At 35.5% G+C, this 24,502-nt stretch overlaps 1 long non-coding RNA gene across 3 annotated transcripts; it reads left to right on the top strand.

The window, feature by feature from the left end:
* The first annotated feature begins 16,990 nt into the window (after nucleotides 1-16,990).
* LOC145566891 (uncharacterized) lies at nucleotides 16,991-20,504 on the top strand. Of its 3 annotated transcripts, none has more exons than XR_014095494.1 (4): nucleotides 16,991-17,247; nucleotides 17,422-17,559; nucleotides 19,646-19,795; nucleotides 20,072-20,504. It is a non-coding gene; the product is annotated as an uncharacterized LOC145566891 (long non-coding RNA). The 3 variants fall into 3 exon arrangements; XR_014095493.1 differs by having other exon boundaries at nucleotides 17,373-17,559; XR_014095496.1 differs by having other exon boundaries at nucleotides 17,356-17,559.
* Nucleotides 20,505-24,502: the final 3,998 nt, after the last annotated feature.

The following is a 24,502-nucleotide window of genomic DNA, read 5'->3' as shown; positions in this document are numbered from 1 at the left end:
AAATATAGAATGAAAATGAAAAATTCTAAGAGGATCAAACAAACAAAGATAATCAAAGTGGGGAAAAATTGCAAACAAAATAGCAGAAACAACATACCTTGCACACATTAAGATGTTGTAAGAATTACTAAAATATAAAACAACATACCTTGCACACATCAGAAAAATTAAGGAAGAAGATGATGGACATTAGTATTAGAAGTGGGAAATTACAGAAAGTAAAAGATAATACAAGCTTTCTAGAGGCTGATAACTTACCAATAAGATTTTAAAGCTCTGAATCATAATTCAGCATTCCAAGTTTAAAGATACAAATGTATACTCTTATTGATCTAAACAAATGCCCATTTTTGCACTCTTGCCCGTGTTTGTCACCTAATTAGATCTAGTTGTATGTACAGTATATAGAAGACTATTTGCCACATTAATTGGTTTCATTCACGCAGTGCTTAATACCATAATTTATAGTCAGTGCAGTACGTCCCCTAATCAATCCTCTTGTTGGGAGTTTATATTCCCTCTAAGCAGCTTAAAATCTTTTTTAACTTTGTAAACTGAAAGTTATCAGTAAAAATTAAAACAACAAGCAAATTAAAACATCAAAACCCCTAATTTACTAACCTAGAACTCAAATTTCATCATTAACTTCAAACAAAAAAATTAGAAAAACTATTACTACAATTGATAATTAAAACTAATTGAACATCAAATCATTGCGAAATTGATCAAACACACATACCTGATAACTCACCAATAATTTCCAGATAACTTACCAATAATCAGGACAACTCAACAACTCAATCATGGTTATGTTTCGAAGAATCACAGTCCTATCAACAACTAATAACAATTAAAACATTGATTAATTAAACACTTTAATTCCAACGACATTGATAAACCTAATCATAAAATAGCAATAAACACCCCAAGTGAAAATCCAAGTACCTCAGGAGATAGATCATAGCCAATAGCATTGGTCCCGACACCAGACAATAACAAAAGAGGATGGTTCCTAGAAGTAGCCAGCACATTCACCAAAATCAAACACACAAAAATCACGATCAAAACCCTAATTAAATTTAAAAAAAACTCAAAATTAAACAAAAAAAATAATCAAAAGATTAAGCCTGAGGATTAGGATGATAACGCCAAAGAGCAAGACGCCAATCAGAACTAGCAACATGAACATAATGAAGCTCATCAGCTGTACAAATCAAGGGTTTATCAAGAACCTTCTTAACTGCGTTGTTTGAGAATTCTTTAACACTCAACCGCAACGAAAGACGGTGATGATTACAGGCAGTAGCTGGTGACAACCGGCGGCGATAATTGGTGGTAGACGGAGGCGAAAGGCGGCGGAACAATCTGGAGAATAAAGAGATAGAGGCGAAAGAAGCGGGGAAAGAGGGAGAAATAAGAGGGTTTTTTTTTAATTGCCACCGGTTTGAACCAGTGGCCTTTAATTAAATTGGCACCGATTTGGTTGGAACCGGTGCCAATTCTCTTGAATCCAATCCCGTCCATTTTTTTCCCCGCCGGTTTTAAAAAACCGGTGGGCATTAGTAGGTGCTCAAATATAATTTTCTACTAGTGATGGGAGGACAACCTTGTCTATTGTTTAATCCAATATATAAAATGAAATGAATTATTTATTATTAACTAGTGAAGTCTTAGTATTGCCAACTAGTGAGTCATGCATTTGAGTCAATAATTAATTGTGTGTGATGATTAATTTTCAGTTGCATGGCAGGAGCTATTTATTATATTTTGTAGCTTGTACGTACTCAGTGTTGCTGATTGCGTGCTTTTGTGTATTTTTCTTGGTCATGGCCTTCGCCTTTCAATGACCCTATAATGATCTAAACTTTACACTTGTAAATTAGGGAGTAGACTAATCACAAGTTTTTTACATAATTAGAATTTGCATCAAGGTGGTGGGATTTTGAATGGATAGTTGGTTATTGTTCGCAGTTTATTTCTTTTCATAAGTTTGAATTTATTAAAACTCTAGTTTGACTTATATACTACTTTTGTTGAGTTTTGAATAAGGGCCTTAATGGTTCCAACTTGTAAGAATAGATTTGGTTTTGCTTATTGGTGTTGAAACTTATTTATAACTCGGTTAGTTTTTCCGCTGCTAAATTCGTAATTAGCCTTAAGTTTTAACACGTGGCGGTAGCACGTCAGTAATTCTCTTGCATTTTATTAAAGGTCAGCTTTAAAGAGAGAATTATTGAGGTGTTACACCTAATTTGCGCATCCACCAACGCATCAACCTTTCTCGACCTAGAAATGTTGAAATTCAACAAGAACCATGTCGCGGAATGGGAAGGAAGCTCATCTACCATACAACAAGGGAAACTGGGAAAACACCAGCATTTACTGGCGCTAGTAATATGCTACCGTACCATGGTATGATTGCATATTACAGACCACTATACCATTGTATAGGTGCCTGTTATAGGAAATCATACCATGGTACATTTGCATATTACAATTTCTTATTATAGGCATCTGACCCCTTCTAAATTTGAAAAAAAAAAAAAAAAAAAAAAACCAGTTCAATGTATACCACACTCAGCTCGTCAGCATCGAGGGTATACTATCTCCACTAAGTGTCTATGATATGTATGCAAACCACGTCGACTCATTTAATTTAGGTGGACGATAAGTTCAATGTCGGTGATGATATGGGTGGTGCAACTAGCCAAGTAGTTGTGGAGATGGCGCTTAAGGTGGAGATGTGGTGGAGTGTGTGGTGAATTGGTAATGCCTTAGATGGTCAAGATTTGTAGATGGATAGTGGTGTGAGATAAAGTAATGGAAATTATGTCATTGTAAGTAACACTAGAGGCATTGTCATCATTTAATACTGCAGTATGAAAAACTTCATGAGCCAATCTAATTTAACAAAAAAATAAAATTGAAAACAAATTAGTTTTGAATTTTTTAAAAAATTGAAAAATTATCCTAGCCCTATCAAGTTCACGACCACTGCCTTAAAGTTTGGACAATGCTTTTAAATTTATAGGTTATAAATTTGGAGGCATGGGTAAGTTTTAAGGCTTGAAGATCTAGAGGTGGTGGTTTTCGTGGTGGTGTAAGCAGTTTTCAATGAGAATGGTGGGAGTATTGGTCGCTCTCGGTGTGAGTGTTGATAGTTTTGATGAAAGTGGTTGAGGTTTTGCTAGTTTTCGGTAGGGATGGTGATGGTTTTGGTGGTAATTGATGGGAGTAGTGAGTGAGTTGGTTGTTCGTCAATGGTGTTGGTAGATGGGGTTTTTGGTGGTTTTGTAGGAAGTTGGTGGGGTTTTGGCCTTTGCGTGATTTCAATGGCACCGGAACGGTGGGGAACATGGTGGTTTCGGTGGCGTGCATGGTGCTGATGGAAATGATTTGGATATATATGTAAGGAGGTCGAGCTTTAAAAATTTGGGAAGTAAGAAGTTTAGGAGGGAAAAAAACATAAAGTTAATAAAATTGATGTGGGTAATTGTAGACACCTAAAAATGTTTCCCAAAATCAAACCCGATGATGAGCAACTTTTCACCACCAGTATTTAGTCAGGTTGAGTAATTAATCTTTTGAGTGCCTAAAATCCTCACTTGATCCAATATTTTTTCACAAATATAACACCCCAAGTCAACATGAGCGCACTAATACCTTTTGTACTCTCTGGACCTAACCCGCAAGAAGTCCTACCTATCATCCACCAAGGATAGCTTCGTTGCCCTTAACTTTCGATGTGGGAGCGCCATAGGCACCTTATTAAACATTCTAGAGATTTATTTTAATGTTTGTCTAAACTTCATTTCTAGCCCAAACCACAATTAATCCATTTCCTTGAGCCTAATTAATAAAATCACAAAATCCTAAACCCTAAACCTAAAATCAGTTCGCAATGATAGAAACGACATATAATTATCGAGTGTTTTGTCAAAATAAAATATGTTTTAAGTAAAACAATATTTTTCAAAGCTGGCAGGGTAACGTGCCACAGCACGTGTACTGTGTCCGTGGCGCGGTACAAGGTACCACGCCACGGGACAAGTGTCGTGACACAGCACCAATATTCTCCCAAATCCTTTTCTTAATGTGTTTTCTTCTTTTGAAAATATAAAATTTAGTACCGCGTCACGGTACACTGAGTACCGTGACACAATACTTGTGTCGTGTCATGACACCTTTTCTCTTCAACATCGCCTCATTCTAGGATTTCGAACTGCTTCCGTCACATTTCTTCTATAAATATGAAGCACATTTCATGAATTTTTGGGGGCAACAACAAGAATTCTCTCTTCATCCTCACAATCATTATACTTTCATCATACTTCCATTAAGCACTCCAAGCAGTCCGTGATTGTAGACACCTAAAAATGTCTCTCCAAAACCAAATCTGATGGTGAATAACCTTTCACCGCCATTATTGATCGGGTTGAGTGTTTAATCTGGAAGTGCTGAAATCCATATTAAATCCCAATCCATTGCATAAAACAACCCAATATTCTATCCCATTTCTCCCAAACCATAACTTATTTTCCTCTTTTCGTGCCTTTAAACCCAAAGTAATTCATTTCGTGTCCCTTAAAATCATTCATTCCGTGTCCTTTTTATAAAATCATTTAAACCAGTTTATTTTGGTCCTTAATCTGGGTTCAATGATTGAATAGTTGGATGAGGTTTAAATACAAATTTTTGCCTACACCCAAATGCAGGTAGCACTACCGGCACCCCCTCTCTCCTTCTAATGACGTCATTTTCAATTTTTCAGCTTCGGATCACTTGAAAAATGTTCATTTTATATATGTAAATGTTCAATTTTGTATCATTAAATGTTCAATTTTGTTAATACAACGTACTTTATTCAAATTGTTTTTTAAATAATTTTATTTACTGATTTGTCTTATTATTTAATTAATTTAATAAATTTCGTTTGAAAAAAATATCTTTCAATAATAAAAGTAATTCAAATACAAAAAAAATATTATTTTTAAATTAATATTTACTCCTTGTTTCTTAAGCATAAAAGGGAACGTTTTTTCTTAACTTTTTTAATGTAGATGTATTTAAGTTAATAAGTAACAATAAAAACTTCAAGGGAATTTTTTTTTTAAAAAAAATCAAACTTAAATAATGTACATATTACATATGTTCTTTACAAAATTAAACATCGTCTTTTGATTTAATACATTTATTATGAATAAATAAACGATACTACTATATAGAATCATCCTCCTTGTTGTATGATGTTTGTGTGCTTTTCATGATACATATTTTTTTTCTCAATATATTCATTATCGTCTTCAACTTTTTATTTCATTATCTATCCTATGTAATAAGAGAAATTTTTAAGAGAATACGTTAATAATAATAAACGCACACTATAAACAAAATAGAATAATATAATAAGCATTTACAAATACAAATTTGAACACATTGCTAGAAAAAACATAATTTAGTATGAGAATGAACAAATATTAAAATCTAAATGAACATCTTTCAACATAAAAATGAACAAAGTATTAAAAGTCAAATAAACATCTTTTAATACGATAATGAACAAATATAAAAATTTAATTGAACATTTTTTTGATAAAAACAAGTATTAAAATAAAAACAAATACTCAGTATCTTTTAATGTGAGAATGAACATGTTTAGATACGAGAATGAACAAGTATTAAATTGCAAATGAACATCTTTCAATATGAAAATGAACATGTATTAAATTTCAAATGAATATCCTTTAACACATATATATGAGAATGAACATGTATCAAGTTTAATTAAAATTATATCAAAATGAAAATGACCATAAATAAAAATAAATTACATCTAAAATGAATAATTAGGATAGATATAATTTACTAGCCAAAATTAACCAAATAATTTAAGAGTTTTAAATAAAGAATTAAGTTATAATAATTAGTAATTGACAATTCAATTCCATTATTAAATTGATAATTTGTCTTTATATTTGAATATTATTCCTGAACATGAATTCCATTAAATGAACATTTACTGTATCTTAAATTTACTATCTAAAATTCTCCAAATAATCATTTTAATTAAAGAATTAAGTAATATTACTTTATAATTGACATTTTAATTTCACAAATCAAATTTATATATCTTTAATTTTAGTGATTTTTGTAATTTGAATATTATTCCTTCTACAATTGAAAATGAATTCATCTTAAAATGAATTTATACTATAGATTACATTTCATGTATAGTCAAATTCACTAAATAACAATTTTAATTAATGAATTGAAATAAGAAATATTAAATGATAATTGAGGTTTCGATTCCATAATCAAATTGATAATTCATCTTTAGTTTTAAATTTTTAATTATTATAATTTGAACATTAATCATTCTACAAATGAACATGAAGTCCATCTAAAATGAAAATTTATAATAATTTAAATTTATATGAGCAACTATTAAAATGTGATTGATCATATATTTACATGAGAATAAGTATATAATGAAATTCAAAATTAAAATAAATAACTGACAATATATTTTTGATCATGTATCCAAATGAGTATGAGTATGTATCAAAATTTAATTAGTATTCTCTGTAACAAATATGAATGTTTCACGATATTGAAATTTTGTAGAATTAAAGAAAAATTAAAGAAGTATACATAAATGAACTTTATATAAAAAATTTAACGATAATCTATTATATGTAAATAATCAAATATATTTATATCATAAATGAACATCTATCAAAATAAAAATGAACATTTATCAAAAACACAATTCGTAATAATCCTATAAAATAACAGAAAGTTACAACAATTATATATATATATATATATATATATACACACATGTGTGTGTGTGTATATATATGTGTGTGTATATATATATATATATATGTGTGTGTGTGTGAGTGTGTGTGTGAGTGTGTGTGTGTGTGCGTGTGTGTGTGTATATGTGTGCGTGTGTGTGTGTGTGTGTATATGTGTGTGTGTGTGTGTGTATATATATATATGTGTGTGTATATATATATGTGTGTGTGTGTGTGTGTATATATATATATATATATATATTTGTGTGTATATATATGTGTGTGTGTGTATATATATATATATTGTGTATATATACTTGTTTTTGGTCCAAAGACGAAATTCTTAATGATAGTTGGACGTATTCACCAATTTTTGCAATAATAGCTTATTTCACCACCGAACTTCCAGTCTTGGTTCCAGACCTATTGGAGTTGACGATCTCTTGGATCGTTAATTAAGGGGTGTAACCTTCACCCTGTGAACGGTTTACAAGTTCCTAAAACTTGTTGGCGACTCTTTTGCTCTAGCTTCCTTCCTTTTGGACGCCGCCATGCTTAAGTGTATGATCACAGTGGGTTCAAGTTTAGGGTAATGCTTGAAATATTCCCTACAGTTTTTGGCGACTCCACTGGGGACGAAATCTATTTCAATTCCTAAAATTTATTTTGGCAATTATTTAGAATGAGTGGATGAGACTCGAAAAGTTCTAAGTATTTCATGTGCGTAATTTTGATTAACATTATTGTCATATGCATAAAAAAAAGGTTCTCATTGGAAAGACCATCCGTAATGAGTCAAAAACATAGGATTTTTACACGTAGGAAATTTGAGAAATATCTTTCACAACTAGAATCGAAATAATACTGCGAAAACTGCAAAATTCTAAGAACACAGACAGCTGTTGAGGCATGTAGGAACTGGCGTCTAGAATACAGAGCATGTCGCCGAAGATATGGCTCTGTCGCCGAGCAACAATTCTGTCGCCAGGCGACAAGGATCATATCCTTGCGACAGTCTCTGTTGGCTGGCACTGCGTTCTTCCAATACCGAGCCAGAAATCTGCCTTCTCGTTTTGCCTAGTTCTAACACTGTTGGCTCGATTCTACTTCCTGATTGACTTTTTCTCACTTTTCTGAAACCCATATGTGTTCTACATATGGACATAACCCTCTGGGAATTCATGCTCCATCTACCTGATTGAACGCTCTGAGCAACAAAGGGTACATCCGAGAATGTTGAATTCACCAAACCATGGAAGCGACTTTAACTCGCGGGGTCCCATATACACGCGCCAACCCTTCCAAAGGTAATGCTTCCGTGCGGTGCATCCGAACTCATAATCATGGACCCTCTTTGACTAACCCATATCCCGAACTTTAGAGAACTAGAGCCATGGTTAGGTTGCAAACTCATTGCATCATATTGTGTCTACTTGACTACTTGTGCATTACTTGTTGTGCATACTCTATGTGTTTTTCCTAACCGTTTGTTTGACTTATGTTTAAGACTAAATAAACTGATTAATGACTAAAAGGACTTTGCCTAATTAACTAATTAATTAATTAATTAATTTAAGTAATTAAAGTTTAATAAATTAATCAAAACTGACTTAGTACGAACTTTAGGCCTGTCCCGTAGAGTAAAAATACTAAAAGCAGTCCCAAATTAATGTTCCAGTAATGGCGCAAAATTTCGGCTGCAGCGCCAAACGCTGTTGTGCAACGCCGTGCGACAACTTTGTCGTCTGGCGTTGCACTGCAGTGTGCGGCGACAGTCCTGTTGCTTTGGCGACAGTCCTGTTGCTTTGGCGACAATTCAGATTTTTGCTCGAGTCATCACGACAAGTCTAATTAAATAGTTTATTAATCAGTTTGGTTATTTTGTTAATGGTATTAACCTTATTTAGTCCTTAGTTGAGTCTAAACACTTAGTCCCATGGTCTTACACAAGAGTCAAAGCATGTCACTTGCACTCACAAATAAAGCACACACTAACATGTATGTATACTTTGACCATGTCTAGAGAGTCTTGTATGCGCGTGTTTTCCGTCATTTTTTTAGGGGGGTAAGTCGGATATTAATCCTCCAATCAAACCACTTGTTTGAACCCATATACTTGATTCCCAAAAATATACACCCTATTTTTGCTTTTTTCTTTTTCTTTATAAACCCCTAAAGTCAAAGTCAATTTGAGTCAAGTCATTAAAACAAATAAAATGGTTTAATTTACAGCGCGTGATCAAGAAAGGAAGGGCATTTAATCAGAGACAATCTTTTCATTCAAGTACAACTTTTTGATAAACTAGTCAGTCGGAAAGAAAAGCCAAGAAGGCAATGGAGAGTTAAGAAGAAGTCAATGAGCTTAAGAAGCAAATGGCTAGTGTTACTGAAGTTCTAAGGACCTTAACCATCCAAATCAATGACCCTGTGAAGCAACAACAAATGGAGCTCATGCAAGAGAGCTTAAGTAAGATATCTAATGACTACAGGTTCAAGGTCATTAGCGCGCAAGGGGTCTCGGTGGACACGAAGCTTCTTCCGCAAAAGTTCAATGCCAACGACATCCCAAAATTCAAGGCAACTGATAACCCTTATTTTCATTTAAGAGCCTTTGAGACTATAATGAATATTAAGGGGATTGATAGGAAAGCCTTTCATTATTTATTTTCTTTATCTCTTGAAATCGTTTGCCAACAATGGTTCTTTTCCCTTGACAAAGAGAAAACCTCTACTTGGGAATCTATTGTAAACACTTTCATTGATAGATATAAATGCAATATTAAAGTTGAATCTGATCATATCATAGGGAACTTGAAATGCTTAAACAAAAACAGAATGAAGGCTTCACTTCTTTCTTTAATAAATGGAGAGAAACTTCTGCTAGGATGATTGAAGTACCAAGTGAAAAGGAATCTGTGAGGATGTTCATTAAGAACCTCCAAGAAAAGTGCTCTAAGCATCTTAAATACCAAAACAACTTACATACTTTCAAGGTCGTCTATGATATTGGAATTAACATTGAAGACGACCTTGCTAAACAAAAAGCTGCTAATAATAACAACTCTAATAGTGGCTGGAAAGGTAAAAAGAACGACAATCCTTCTTCTTCCAAAACCACCCACTCAAATAATGTTAGCACCTTTAATTTGAATGAAGTCCTTGCTTGAACAACCAAGGACAAAAGAAATACTTTAGGAGGAACTTTACTCCTATTGGTATGAGTTATGACACCGCATTCGACCGACTGAAAGCAAAAGGTCTTATAACTCCTATTGGACCATTCGGGGATCCACTTGTTGAAAAGAGGACAGCAAACTGTAATTTCAACGCACATTGCAAGTATCACCAAGGCAGGGTCCATCTCACTGAGAACTATTAGCTAGAAGCTTAAAGAAGCTATCCAAGACTTAATTGAAAGCAATAAGCTTCCATTGCCCCATGCAAGCAAGAAGCCAAGCATCAACAATGCACCCCTCTCTGATTCTTTAGCTATCTCTGATGAGGAAAACCGTGTTGATCCATCATCCCCCATCAAACCTATTGAAGAAATTCATGCTATCGAAGAAGAGGAGGAAACCTTTTTTGATGCCATGAGTGATTTCCCTTCTAGACAAGAACCTGCAACTAAGGAAGAAGTATGGATTCTTATACTATCAATGTGGGAGGGAATAGACTTGTTGTATGAAGCTATTGAATTCGCGAAGAAACAAGAAAATGTGGTTCAAAGCAAGCATGTTAAAGTTCCACCTATGGAGAAGAAACCATTTTCTCTCCAAGTGATTGACACACCCAAGAGGAGTAATAAGTCTTACACTCCTATTGGGACTTCCTATGCTAAAATGTTCAAAATTCTCTCTGAGAGTGGTAAGGTTAAACCTCTCGAACCGAGACCATTTGAATCATTAAAGAGGACAGATAGGTTCTACTGTCCATATCATAAATCAGGGGGACATACTATCGAGAATTGTTTTAAATTCAAAGATTTAATTCAGAAGCTGATTGATAACAAAAAGCTAGTCCAAATTCCACAAGAACAAGATATTAGCATCAATGGGGTTTGGGACAGCGATGATGAAGATGTCTATCTTAAGGATATGGAAGAACCCCCACTTTCAGTCATATATCCAATAAGTGATTTTTGGGATGAAGAAGATTCACCCATAGACGTCCTCACAAGATCCGGGAGAATGCAACTCCCATCTCCACACAACCTATTCCTACCGTGCAAAAAGTTCCCATACCAATTTTAGAGGACAATGATGTTGTCAAACAATTCAAGAAGACCAAGGTCGAAATGAATGTATGGAAACTTCTAGCTACATCCCGAGAACATAGGCTAGCGGTAATGAACGCCTTGGACAAGATAGGGATAGATTCCGAAACCACTCATGAGGGGTTGGCTAACTTTCTCACGAGTGATCTCCCTAGTCCCATTAACTTGATCACCTTTTCTGACAAGGATTTACCTCCGGAAGGTGATAAACATTACAAGGATCTAAACCTCACAGTAGTCTGCTAGAGGATGAATGTCCCAATGACCCTTGTAGATAATGGATCGGCAATCAATGTCTGTCCACTAAGAACTGCGAGAATGTTAGGAATAAGGGATGAAGATTTAACCCCGTCAACACAAGGATTAAGATCCTACGACAACACTCGTCGCCAAGCTCTTGGAAAGATTACCATGAACGTAACGGCGAGAGAAATAGAACATGCCACCACTTTCCAAGTAGTGGATATTAAAGCTTCCTTCAAATTATTGTTGGGACGCCCTTGGCTTCATGACCTTAAGGCCGTCCCTTCATCCCTTCATCAGCAAGTAAATGCTATAGTTGGAGGGATTCCTATTACAATCAATGCTTCACCAATGAGGATTAAAGCCGTTGAAAATCCAATTATTAAATGTGGAGCACGATGAGAATGATGAAGATTTATGGGGCTTTAATGAAGAGGTCTCCTTAATCGAGGAGGATGAAAGGACCCCTCTTTACCATGACCCCCACTCTAATATGACAGTAAATGCTATTCTCAAGAAACGGGGAAACTTTCCCGGAATGACTCTAGGAAAGAAAAAGGAGATAGAAAAACAAATGGAATTACCTGGCCTCCCTAAGTTAGATACTTTCGGACTTGGTTTCGAACCGACTCTGGAAGATCTAAAGCGAGCCCAGGAAAAGTCTAAGGCGCGTAGGAACGCTCGCACCCAAAAGAAAGCGATCCCAATTGACCAATATCCTCGTACTCTCAATGGACAGTTTATAAGAGAAGGAGAGGACTATCCATGCTACGAATTTCCCGAGCCCTTTGTTGCAAATGGTATAAGGCAACCGAGGTTCGAAATCTTTCTGGATTACTATTTTCTAGATGAGATCCCAACTCCTATTCACAAGGAGAAAGCACCCCCATGCTTTGACTTTAATGTCATGGGACTCCTCTTTAGGCGCGAGAAGGATGAGCCAAAGTATATAGAGGATAACTCCTGGCTCATTCAAACGGTTCTACAAAGCGAGAATTTCCACCCTTCGAAGCTCATCACTCCAGCAGAGGGTTTAGTGCAAGGATGGCGCAAGACGGTCAAGGTGACTACTCCGAGTGGAAGAAAGATCTCAATAACAACAGGACAAGGACCAATGTTTGAAGAGTCGTCTGAGTCAGAGTCAGAGTCGGAGTCTTTTCCTACAGAGTCTTCCATTTCTAATTCTTCTATTTTAGCATCTACTCCTAGGATAGTTAGCAATCAAGTCCCTGAGGACATTTCTTTATTCGATGTAATGATTTCCGAAATTAATAACATGTCTTCTTCCTCTTACTCCTCGTGTTATTCTTTAACCCAAGATGACGAGCATTGCTTAACTAACAATGAAAATGACAAAGAAATTATTAAAACAATGGAAACACTTGAAAAGAAAACACCAATAATTGAGGATACTGAAACTGTTGATATCTCAAACGATTAAACCATTAAAAGAGAAGTTAAAATCGGACCAACGCTAAATAAAGAAGAAAGAACCGATTTAATTAATCTACTTAAAGAATTTATCGATGTATTTGCTTGGTCATATGAAGATATGCCAAGCATTAATAGAGAAATAGCTCAACACACTATACCACTAATTCCAAGAATGAAACTTGTAAAACAAAAGTTACGTCGAATGAAACCAGACGTAGCTCTTAAAATAAAAGAAGAAGTTCAAAAGCAAATAACTGCAGGTTTTATCAGGGTATCCAAATATCCCAAATGGGTAGCAAATGTGGTCCCAGTCCCAAAAAAGTATGGAAGGGTAAGAATGTGTGTCGACTATCGAGATTTAAATAAGGCAAGTCCAAAGGATGACTTCCCTCTACCACACATCGACATCTTAGTAGATAATACAGCAAATCATGCGCTTCTCTCGTTTATGGATGGATACGCGGGGTACAACCAGATTCTCATGGCGGAAGAAGACATGGAGAAAACGACATTCATAACACCTTGGGGTACTTACTGTTACACGGTAATGCCATTCGGGTTGAAAAACGCGGGTACCACTTACCAACGAGAAGCAACTGCCTTACTCCATGATATGATGCACAAAGAGGTTGAAGTATATGTGGACGATATGATCGTGAAATTGAAGGATTGTCTAGGACATCAAGTAGCTTTAAGAAAATTCTTCGAAAGGCTAAGAAAATACAACATGAGGTTGAATCCATCCAAGTGTGCTTTTGGAGTACCTGAATGCGACGTTAAAACGTCTATGTAGATGCAAAAATGCCAAATTAATCACAGGAATATTTTTTCAAGAATCTTTCAAGTCTCATCCACTCATCTTAATTAAATACCGATCACTCAATCGATAAATAATTAAAAATCCTCCCAGTGGAGTCGCCAAATTGTAGGCGTCATTTGAAGTGCGCCTACGTTAAAAGCATGTGGTGAATATGCTTGGCACTCATAGGAAATAGGAATTGACATATACGATTAGGGACAAGGAAAGTAGGGAGCCGCCAATAAGTTTTTAAGGAACTTGTAAACCGTTCACGGATCATTTAAGGCAACCAAGATTAAGGGACAACGATAGGCAACTACGATTGACCCGTGAAGGTTACACCCCATTCATAATCCATGAGATTACTAACTCTATATGGTTCGGAACCACGAAAGGAGGATCGGGGATGATGGTACGAAGTGAGTCATGGAGTCACATTCGCCCGTATTGGCCTCTACTCGATTCTTATATTGAAAAGCATTCAAGTGATCTCAAAGGCATACAAACAAAATATTCAATTCGCTCCAAACTATTATTTAACTAAATTGGTTTAATATTAATGCACACATAATTCTAAAATATTGGTGATCACTTCAATTAATAATAAGATTAAAAGGATCCTAAACCGGTTGTCCAAATTATCTTATTAGGCGTGATTTTCAATTACATATTCCCTTTAAACATGCAATATGGTGATCAATAAAAATATAATAAAACAACATTAATATTAGAACCAATTTAATCACAATTCCAACAACATAAAATCGTTAGAAAAATAATAAAAATAAAAGGAGCATGACTCTTACTTTGATTCTGTTTGTTTGCAACTACAAAATAATAAACGAGTTAGTAACTTCAAGAAAATAATAAAGCAATGATTAAATTAAATTAAATAAAGTAAAGTTGATTTTGGGGCTAAACCCTCAAACAATTCTACCTTTCACGCCTTGGCTTAAGGATGGAACCACGAGTGAAGTATGAACTCCTTTGAGTACTTGAAGAAGGAATTTTGAAGTAGAAAAGGGTAGGCTAGTGTTTAGGCTAAAGCATAGAAGAGAGAAAATAAAATAATCGAATTACTCGGTGCCCCGTTCATCAGAAATGAGGGGGTATTTATAGGGAAAATGTGCTGAGGGAGCACACGGAACCCTAAAATGATAAAAACCCTAAAAAAATATCCCGTGACACAGTACATTTCTGGTGTGACGCGGGAAATTTTCAGAAAACGGGATAAAAAACGCGTTAAGGGTTTACGCGGAAAAGACACGGAATGTCCCGTGTCACGGCAGACCTCCCGTGTCACGGGAAATCCCACCGTCAGACGGGAAGGATTCCCGTGACACGGTAGGTACCTGCCGTGGCGTGGGAAATTCCAGCCCGTTTTTCCGTCTAAATACATTTTTAACCCTAATTTCCTTCGGCTTTTTAAGTGCCGATTGATAATTTCGGGCCTTTTCTGTCTTATTATTATTTGGGCTAAAATAAGAAAATAATTAAATAAAAATAAATAAAAGGTTTGGGCCAAAAATGAAAACAATAAAATAAAAAAAGTTTGGGCTAGAATTAATTAATAAGTTTGGGCTGAAATTAAAACTATGCTTTTACCAAACATCAAGCCTAATCCATGGACTGTTCAAAAATATGAATTTAATAAAATACGATTTTTTAAGCACTCTCGGGATTAAATACGAAACCCGACCAATAGTGGCGGTGAAAGGTTGTTCATCATCGGGTTTGGTTTTGGGGAGACATTTTTAGGTGTCTACAAGACCCAACCAAGATCAAGGCGATTATGTCAATGCCACCGGCCAAAACCGAGAAACAAATTCGAGGATTTATTGGCCAGTTGCAATATATAAGTAGGTTCATATTGAAGCTAACAACGACATGTGAACCAATATTCAAGAAACTAAAAAAGAATGTGCTAGTAATATGGGACGATGAGTGTCAAAAAGCCTGTGAAAAGATAAAAGCCTATCTCGCAAATCCTCCCATATTAGCACCAGCGCTTCTAGGGATTCCTCTTAGGTTGTACTTAATAGTCACCAAAGAGACAATGGGGGCTATGCTTGCACAAGAAGTAGAAGGAAAAGAAAAAGCAATCTACTAACTAAGCAAAAAAATGCTCAATTATGAAGTACGCTACACACCGCTTGAGAAATTGTGCCTCGCATTGGTATGGGCCACAACCAAGCTAAGACATTACATGCTCGTGCATACAATCTTTGTAGTTTCTCGAATGGATCCACTTAAGTATTTGTTCGAAAAGTCTACACTCAATGGGCGCATATCAAGGTGGATAGTCAACTTAGCCCAATTCGATGTAAGATTCATGCCTTAAAAGGCTATGAAAGGATCCGTGGTCTTGGACTTCTTAGCGGATTTCCCAATAGAAGATTTGACATCAGTATGACAACGAATTTCCAGATGAAGACTTGATGGTCACAAAAGATGATACTTAGACTTTATACTTCGATGGAGCCTCAAACCAAAAGGGATATGGCCACTACAAGAAATATGTCTTTTCGTAGCGATTGTACATTCGCTACAATATGCAAGTATATTTGTGAAATGATTAAGGAAGTCGTATCATTTTACAATCGCCATGGTTTTCCCATATAAAATTGATATGGAAAACATAATAATTCATATCCAAACTATTTTTACACATTTATATAATTTTGAGAAATCGTATCATTTACAATCGCCACTAAATCCTAAAAATCGATACAAAAAGCCTTTTCAACACTAGATATATAAATATTGTTTGACAAAGAATACATAAAATATGTCATTGCTTATTGGTGAAACATTTAATATAAGAGTTTGAGGTTGCATGTTCGAATCTTGTAAAGATCATACGCATGTTTTTTTTTTTTTTTTTTTTGAAGAAAATGATTTAAACATTTATAGCGATTGTAATCGCTACAATAACCACCACAATTGGATGCAGTTTTTCGTATCGATTATTAAGGCCAACCCCAGCAATATTGAAAACCATTACTAAAGGCTAAGGCAACGGGGGATATTGTATCAAATAACCATTCGTTGGGAAAGCTTTTTGTTGCAATTACAATCGATACTAAAGGTTAAAATAATCTCTACGAAAATGTTATTTTCTTGTAGTGGGCGTTGGAGTACTATTAGTATCACCTAAAGAGGAGCACGTTCCAATCTCCATAAAGTTAGATTTCAACGTTACCAACAACGCCGCTGAATAACACTAGTAGAAAAATACAAATGCGCACCGAGTTATTGGCACCGGTTTTTAAGAACCGGTGGGAAAAAAATTAGGCGGAATTCAGTATAATAGAAATGGCACCGGTTCAAACTAAACCGGTGCCAAATTAATAAAATTGCACTGGTTTGAACCGGTGGGAAGTTACTGTTAAAAAAAAAACCCAGCCCTCTTATTTCTCCCTCTTTCCCCTCTTCTCTCTTTCTCTTTCCTTCGCTCTCTTTCTCTCTCTCTTCGCTCTCTCTCTCCTAAACTGGATCTCTCTCGTATCTCTCAGCTCCGCCGTGCCACCGTCCATTCCACCCCGCGGCGCCATCTCTATCTCTCCTTTATCCTAAACTGGATCGCTCTCCTTTTCTCTTTTTGATTTTACCATACACGGCAGCGCGTTTTCTTCACCGGCGGCGATGGTAACGGGTATAACTCTTCTCGAGTCCTTTGCTTCTGATGTTGGTTATTGGTATGTTTATACTTTCCTTTTTTTTATTGTTAATTTGATTTATTTTCAATTTCTAGGGTTTTTGTTGTTTGTAAATGTTAGATTAATTTGCTTAGTGATGGAAATTAGGTTGCATGGATGTATAGGTTTGCATGATTGTATTGTGTATAATGTTGGAGGTGATTACTGTGCAAGATTTGGCTGCTCAGATTGATGTCAAATTGAAGCGCAAAACGATTTTTAATCGAAGGAGTCCCTCACTGTTCGATCTGTTAAAATTAAAGCACTGAACCTGCTACTAGTGTTGATTCTCCCAATGGCCCTATCTCTCCAGTAAGTTTTTATATAATTTCTATTTATTTGTCCAGTTTAATTGATTAATTCATTGTGATATTTGAATTCATATTTGACAAGAATATCGCATTTAATGAATGATAGTTAAGTGTCTTTAATTAGAGGAATTGATTATTGTTTTGAATATAATGCATTGTTTTTTGCTACGAGATTTTTTACGAGATGAGTGATTTGTTACAAGTTTTGGATGGTTTGGTTGCATCATTGAACTAATTGGCACTTTATTTATAGGGTCCATTTGTGCTGTAATCTGTTGATTTACTTTTGGATTAACCGAAATCTAATGCTTGGAGAAAAACTAAAATTGTTTGTACAATTGGTCCTTCGACGAGTAGTCGTGAAATGATATGGAAACTAACTGATGAAGGAATGAATGTGGCGTGATTAAATATGTCACATGGTGACCATGCTTCACATTAGAAAACCATTGAATTTGGTTAGAGAATACAATGCTCACTTTGATGACAAGTTTATTTCTATAATGTTGGATACTAAGGTAATATACAATGCTCTTTATTTACTCATTAACCCGTTTCAATGCCAAATATTCGTTAGTTTTATTATTTATGCTCTCGTTTCTTGCCTGATTTTTGCTCTAATGAACTTCTGCTGTGAGGAATTCTAGCTGAACTTTTTTAATTTGAGACCTCTAGAGTTTGCATAATCTTATAATTTTCATGCTCTCTTTTTGCTTAGATATGAAAGAGTACTTGCATGGTTAGATCACTTATATGCTAGTGACCAGATTCAGTGAATGTGGTGCTGTTTTGCTGTCATATTTGCTTATAAAATTTTCATTTTTGTCATCTGTTTTTTTTTTTTTTTTAAATTTTTTTATTGAGTTTTGCCTCAAAATTTTGTTATAACATCCATAGTTTCTGCATATTTCAAAAGACAGAAAGAAAGATGATTCTTGCAAAAATCTGTTTTCTTTTTTTTTTTTTTTAATGGAATAATAATGTACTGTGTTTGCTAACAATGTCAGGGAGATCAATCTCTGGCCTTGATCTCTGTCTCATCTAAGCAGAAACATAGTGGTACTACTTCTGTGTATATTTTGGGGGTTGAATGCTGAGCGATAGTTATTCAATAATGTCATTTAAAATTTGTTAGATGGCTTATGACCGAATTGAATTGTTGAATTCTAATGCTATATTGTCTTTTTAAGTCTAATACAGAGTACATTTTCGCCTTGATTTCTCCTTTTCCGTAAAAATGATTATTTATGATTATAAGCAGACTTGATAATGCTGAGGTTAGTCTCATCGTCTTATTTGTGGACTTGAGAGCCTGTTTGCATCATATTGCTCATATCTAATTATATAGGCTCCCCACTATAGACTGTTTTTTATGGTAAGCTTCGAGACTTAAAAAAAATGAGTTCATATCTTTTTCTATTCTTTAGTTATGTGCTAACTTATTCCTGCTTATTACATCTATATATGCATAGCTTTGATACCAAGTTGTGGAAAGGCCAAAGGGTTATATTTAGTCTCGAATAACGTCTTTATCACTGTATATCTCAGACATTCAGTATACTAGAACATGGAGTTATGTTCCTTTAATTAAAATATAGAGATAAAAGGGATAATGAAACTGATAAGTTTGGCAATAATGTTCTGAACAGATTCATTCATGCTCAACTATGGAGTAGTATAACAAAGGAAAGTATGCATTTGGTGTATCAATGAATTGAAACTTTGTGTCACATTCTTGAGTCTAGTCCGGAGTTTGACACTCATTTCTAAAATTATAAGCATTATAGCTTTAACATTGCTTTATGTACCTGAGTTTGACTAAGTTGGTGTTAGACTTGTTTATATCTCCCAAAGGTCCAGTTATGAATGTCTTTGAAACCATTGTATTTGATAGGTCAGGTGCTATAATACCAGGGTAAAAGCTCTTTTATTTAATCTTTTCTGCTAACATTTACACTAAATGAGCTAGTGTGATAGCTGCAAATTTGTTGGACTAGCTGTAAGATGTCATTTTTTTATGACCCAGTTGATAACATGCTTATTAGTCTACTGAATGACATTGCATTTGTTTGCAATCAAAATATCAGGTGCACCTAATCAATGTTCCAGATCTTTCATCACAAAGCCCATTGACAATATCAGGAAGATACAGTGGGAAGTTTCCTGAAGTTTTCAAAGGGGCATTATTGCTGACATGACATGCTATGAGTTGGATCTGAAGGTTTACAAAGTCAAAGGTAATGCCTCTTGATAAAGTATGATGTCATCCCTATTTTATTTCTCTGGATTTTGAGTCTGTTGGAGGTTTTGCATTGCCATTTTTTGTACATGTCATATGTGTCAATTAGCATTGTGGGATTGTTGGAACCTGGCTAACCATTAATGCAACTTAGATGATATATCTGTTTGATATTTCATTGAATACTGCTAACCATTAATGCACCTATATTCTTTTCACCTTACATTTGCTAAATTGAAACTAATTGTATTGACTGATAATCATATTGTTTCAGTTGAGGCTGTTCTTGTGATTGTGGACCGACACACAAGTCTTGAAAAAGAGATAGCTTATGTCTTGTTCAAAACAAGGGTATATGCCTTATTCTCTGTCTGTGAAACCACTACAGCTTCTGCCTCGTAAGGCTGCTACTACTGCCCTGCAGCTACTGGCTCGCAAGGCTGCTGCAGTAGCTGCTGCCTCGCATCACAGCTGTTGCATGCTTCTATGCTCTTGATGTTCTTCTAGTCAACGCTACTGCTTCTATGCTCCTGCAGATGCTATTGCTAGCTGCTACTATGCTCTACGCCACTGCTGCCAATCTGCTCTAAGCTACTGTTGTAATATTATTAGTCGATCTATTACAATATAAAACTATATTTTTTTTGAATTGAAATTGTAATGTTACAGCTTTATATTAATAAAAATTATAAGTTTATATATATGTAAGTGTTTATATATCAATTTAAGTAAAAAAAATGCAAAAAAAAAAAATAAAATAAAATTTGGGGCATAAAGGGCACCGGTTCTGAACCGAACCGGGTGCTAAAAACTGTATTATTGGCACCGGTTCTGAACCGGTGGCAAAAACTCTCACTTTTGGCATCCGTCACATGAACAACGGTTCAAAACCGGTGCTATAGGGGGGTTTTGAACCGGTGCTCTTTTACATTTTTCTACTAGTGTAAGAAGCGTGCGTTGTAGGCCTCGAAACAGCTTTGGCATTGGGAGTGAAGAAATTGCGAATATTCGGAGACTCTTCCTTGATCATCAACTAAATTTCCAAAAGATGGAACGTACGGAGTGAAAGTTTAGCACCTTACCAAACCTATCTGAAGACTCTCACCAACCAGTTGGAAAAGGTAGAATACACCTATCTACCTAGAGAGGAGAGTCAATTTGTTGATGCCTTGGCAAGACTAGCCTCAATGGTTAGGATTCCCACGGAAATCGAGCAAATGCCTTTAACCATAGAAAAAAGGCATAAACCGGCTTACATTCAAGCCATAGAAGATGATGAAGTGGTCCAAGAAGAAGAAGAAGAAGAAGAAGAACCATGGTATACAGATATACTCAATTATGTCACAAAGGGAGAATACCTTCCTCATGCTGACAAAAGAGCAAAACGAGCATTAAGACTCTTGGCTTCCCAATATGTACTCATAGACAACGAGTTACACAAAAGGGTACCTAAGGGTCGAGCTCTCTTATGTGTAGGGAAAAAAAAAGCCCAAAGAGCTATGAAAATAGTCCACAAAGGCATTTGTGGAACTCATGTTAATGGTAAAATGATAGTCCAAAAGATAATGCGAGAAGGGTATTATTAGACTACCATGAATAGGGATTGTCATCAATATGTAAAAAGATGAGAGGCCTTGTATACAACAAAGACATCTTCCCTATTTTAGTAGGGGGAAATTTTTTTTTTTTTTTTTTTTTTTGACAAAGGATACAAACAGATTACATATTAATATTAAAGCAAATAAAATTAACCGACGCTTCCCCAGCTATTTGATGAGCTCGATGCATGCGCTGACGATCTGCCTTGTGAATGTAGCAAAATTGAACGGTAGAGCCAATAAGTTTAATCTTGCGAATGAGCCAAAGGTAAGCAATGTTACCATGACCCTCCCCCCTAAGAAGGGAGACAAGATTATAGGAATCTGTAAAAACTGTTAGCGAGTGAAACCCGCAATCAAAAGCCCATTGTAACCCATACATGCATGCTAAGGCCTCCGCGTGTAAAGCTGAGTTGCAAATCCCGAAGTTACTGCCCCCAATGATCCGATCATCTAACGGGTCTGCATTATCCACGCACCATCCCATTCCATCTTGTTGAGAATCTTTGAACCAGGATCCGTCAATTTGGAGAGAAAGTAGAGGCGGTCCTTGGATGCCTAGTCCAAGTTGAGCTGTGTAGAACCCAGGCGGAGGAGAGGCATCCGCAGCATATCCTGCAACGGAGGAGGTGCTCGTAGAAGCATCCGTATTGACAAACAGTATGTGCGCCTCCATAACCTGCGCTAACTGAGAATCAAACGTCTGGGAAGTAGTAGAAACCTTAAAGATTCTGGAATTTCGACATAACCATAGCGTCCAAAGGGTACCGACGAAGCTACCCAAGCGCGTACCCGAAGGACCATCCTGACTAGTAAAAAGTCGGATATACTCTTGGATCCATTCTGAGAGAGAAAGGGTTCCATTAAATTCTGAGCGGATGCCGAGGCAACCACCCCTCCATGCTATTCGTGCATTATAGCACATTCTGAAGAGATGTTGTAAATCCTCCGGTTCTGATGTGCAAAGATCGCACGACACATCTTGAATCGGAACACCTCTCCGATCAAGTTCCACCTTAACTGCAAGCGCACAATGAAGCAGTTTCCATAAAAACAACTTCCATTTTGGTTGTAATCGGAGCGACCAAAGAACTTTCCAAAAGGACCCAATACCATCAGATGTAGAAGTCGGAGAGTGTAGTAGGGGGACATTCACAGTCTTGTAATGTAGCTCCTCTTACTGAGAGGACCTAGCCGCCCGATTGTTGCCGTTATAATCCCCTATTACGGCAGAAGTTTGACAACATCAAAGCGGACTAGTACTCAAACAAGAGAACTCACAATACTCATGGTCGAGGAAATAGGTTCCGAGAGCCATAATGAGAAGTATACTTATGACGATTTTTAATCTCTTAAAGTATTCTCATAGGTCGATCCAGTATGGTTCTAAACCAATACCTGTGCAAATGATTTATGACAATCATGTCCTCGTAGCACAAGAAACGGTGCTATAAATCAAACTACACACTAGTCTCAATTGGTCATTAATCGTCCACCGTTTAAATGACCTTGATTAGGGATAATTTTTGATTATAATATTCAATGTTCACTTAATAGGTGTTTCCTTACCAAGACTGGTCTTGATACCTATTTTGAATATTCCAAGAATCGAATGGACTCATTATTTAATTCTAAACCACAATTAAATAGCAAACAGAGTGCTAAAAAAATTGCATGAAATTTTAAATTACTCTAAAACCTGAACGGTTCATCTTATGATAAATGGTTTTTCCGAATGTTTTAAGAGTATCACTTTTTATAAAACATCTATAGAAATCACACCCATATCTAATATTCTTGATTTCTTTCATGCAATGGTGAATGTTGTCGTTCACTTATTGCATAGGTTTAGTTATAACTACTTTGCTAATCTTAGCATCTTCATTACTGATCACTTTCATAATAAGATGATAAAATTTGAGAGTGTCATTGATTATATGTGATTTAGGATTTATTGTCCAAGTGATGGCTCCCACTCATTTTCATGATTGAGACCTTCAACTTAACAACCTACAATCATTAACGTTCAACAACGAACTTTCCATAGAACATCTTCTTTATTATCTCCATTAAGGCAACAATATTCTCAACATATATTTTAGTAGACTTCCTAATGATGCTTTGCTTGGGTTTCATTCCAAACGGCTCACAATGATTTGGGATACCCTAATCACTTGTGATAATGGAAATTTTCCTTAAATTTTTGCACATTACACATGGATCCACGTCCATGTTACCATTCTCAAGCCACGACTCATTTTAAGCTCGTGCTTATAAACGGCTTCCTTGTTAAGGATCTAATCCTTGTTAAGGCTTGTGCTTGCAACATCAATTCTCAAATTGTATTTGTTTCCACAAGTCAAGAACTTATCCTGTTACTTATCCAAGTACTTTGGATGTTCTTGGCCATAATCTAACGATCTAATACATAGATTCAGGTTGATTGGTGCTTCATACATACTTCTCATGCTCTAAGCAAGCAAGTCCTGCGATGATTCCATATCACAATGTACATGATGGGTTAAATTGCAGAGTAATTCTCAATCTTATTCCATCAATTTGTCATTTTAGTTCATTCAGTTTCACTGAGTCTTTGCTAAATTGTTTGCTATGTGATATGGTTGAAAGTCTCTATTAGAGTCTTTCATGTTTGACTTAGTATTTAGCCTAGCTTATACTTAGTTCAAACATTTACGTAGTTTTATACATATGGGTGTAAAGTCTTTCAAAGTCCTTCAATTCATGTTTAACATGGTAAACTCCTGTACACGTTCAAAAATTTTATCAAGTATATACAATAGAACTTAATACCCAATACGTACCAAGTATCGTATTTTGTTTGGTCCATTGTCAAAAATAATTTCAAATCTAAGCATTTAGCATTTGATAGTCATTTCACAATAGAGTTCGTAGACTTCTTATTGGACCTTTATATAATTTACTTTTTCTCCCACTAAACATCTTATTCATAAGAATTTCTATGTTTCTCCATGAGTCAATCCTCTTATTAACTTCATGAGAAAGCACGTTCCAATTTCTATATGCAATGCTTCCTTAAATCCCATAACGGATTCCTAGAGCTTGCTTTCAAATAAAGCATTATTTAG

Source organism: Chenopodium album, chromosome 1 (assembly GCF_948465745.1).
Source record: "Chenopodium album chromosome 1, dcCheAlbu1.1, whole genome shotgun sequence".
Taxonomy (NCBI): domain Eukaryota; kingdom Viridiplantae; phylum Streptophyta; class Magnoliopsida; order Caryophyllales; family Amaranthaceae; genus Chenopodium; species Chenopodium album.
This window is presented reverse-complemented; position numbering and strand designations above follow the sequence as displayed.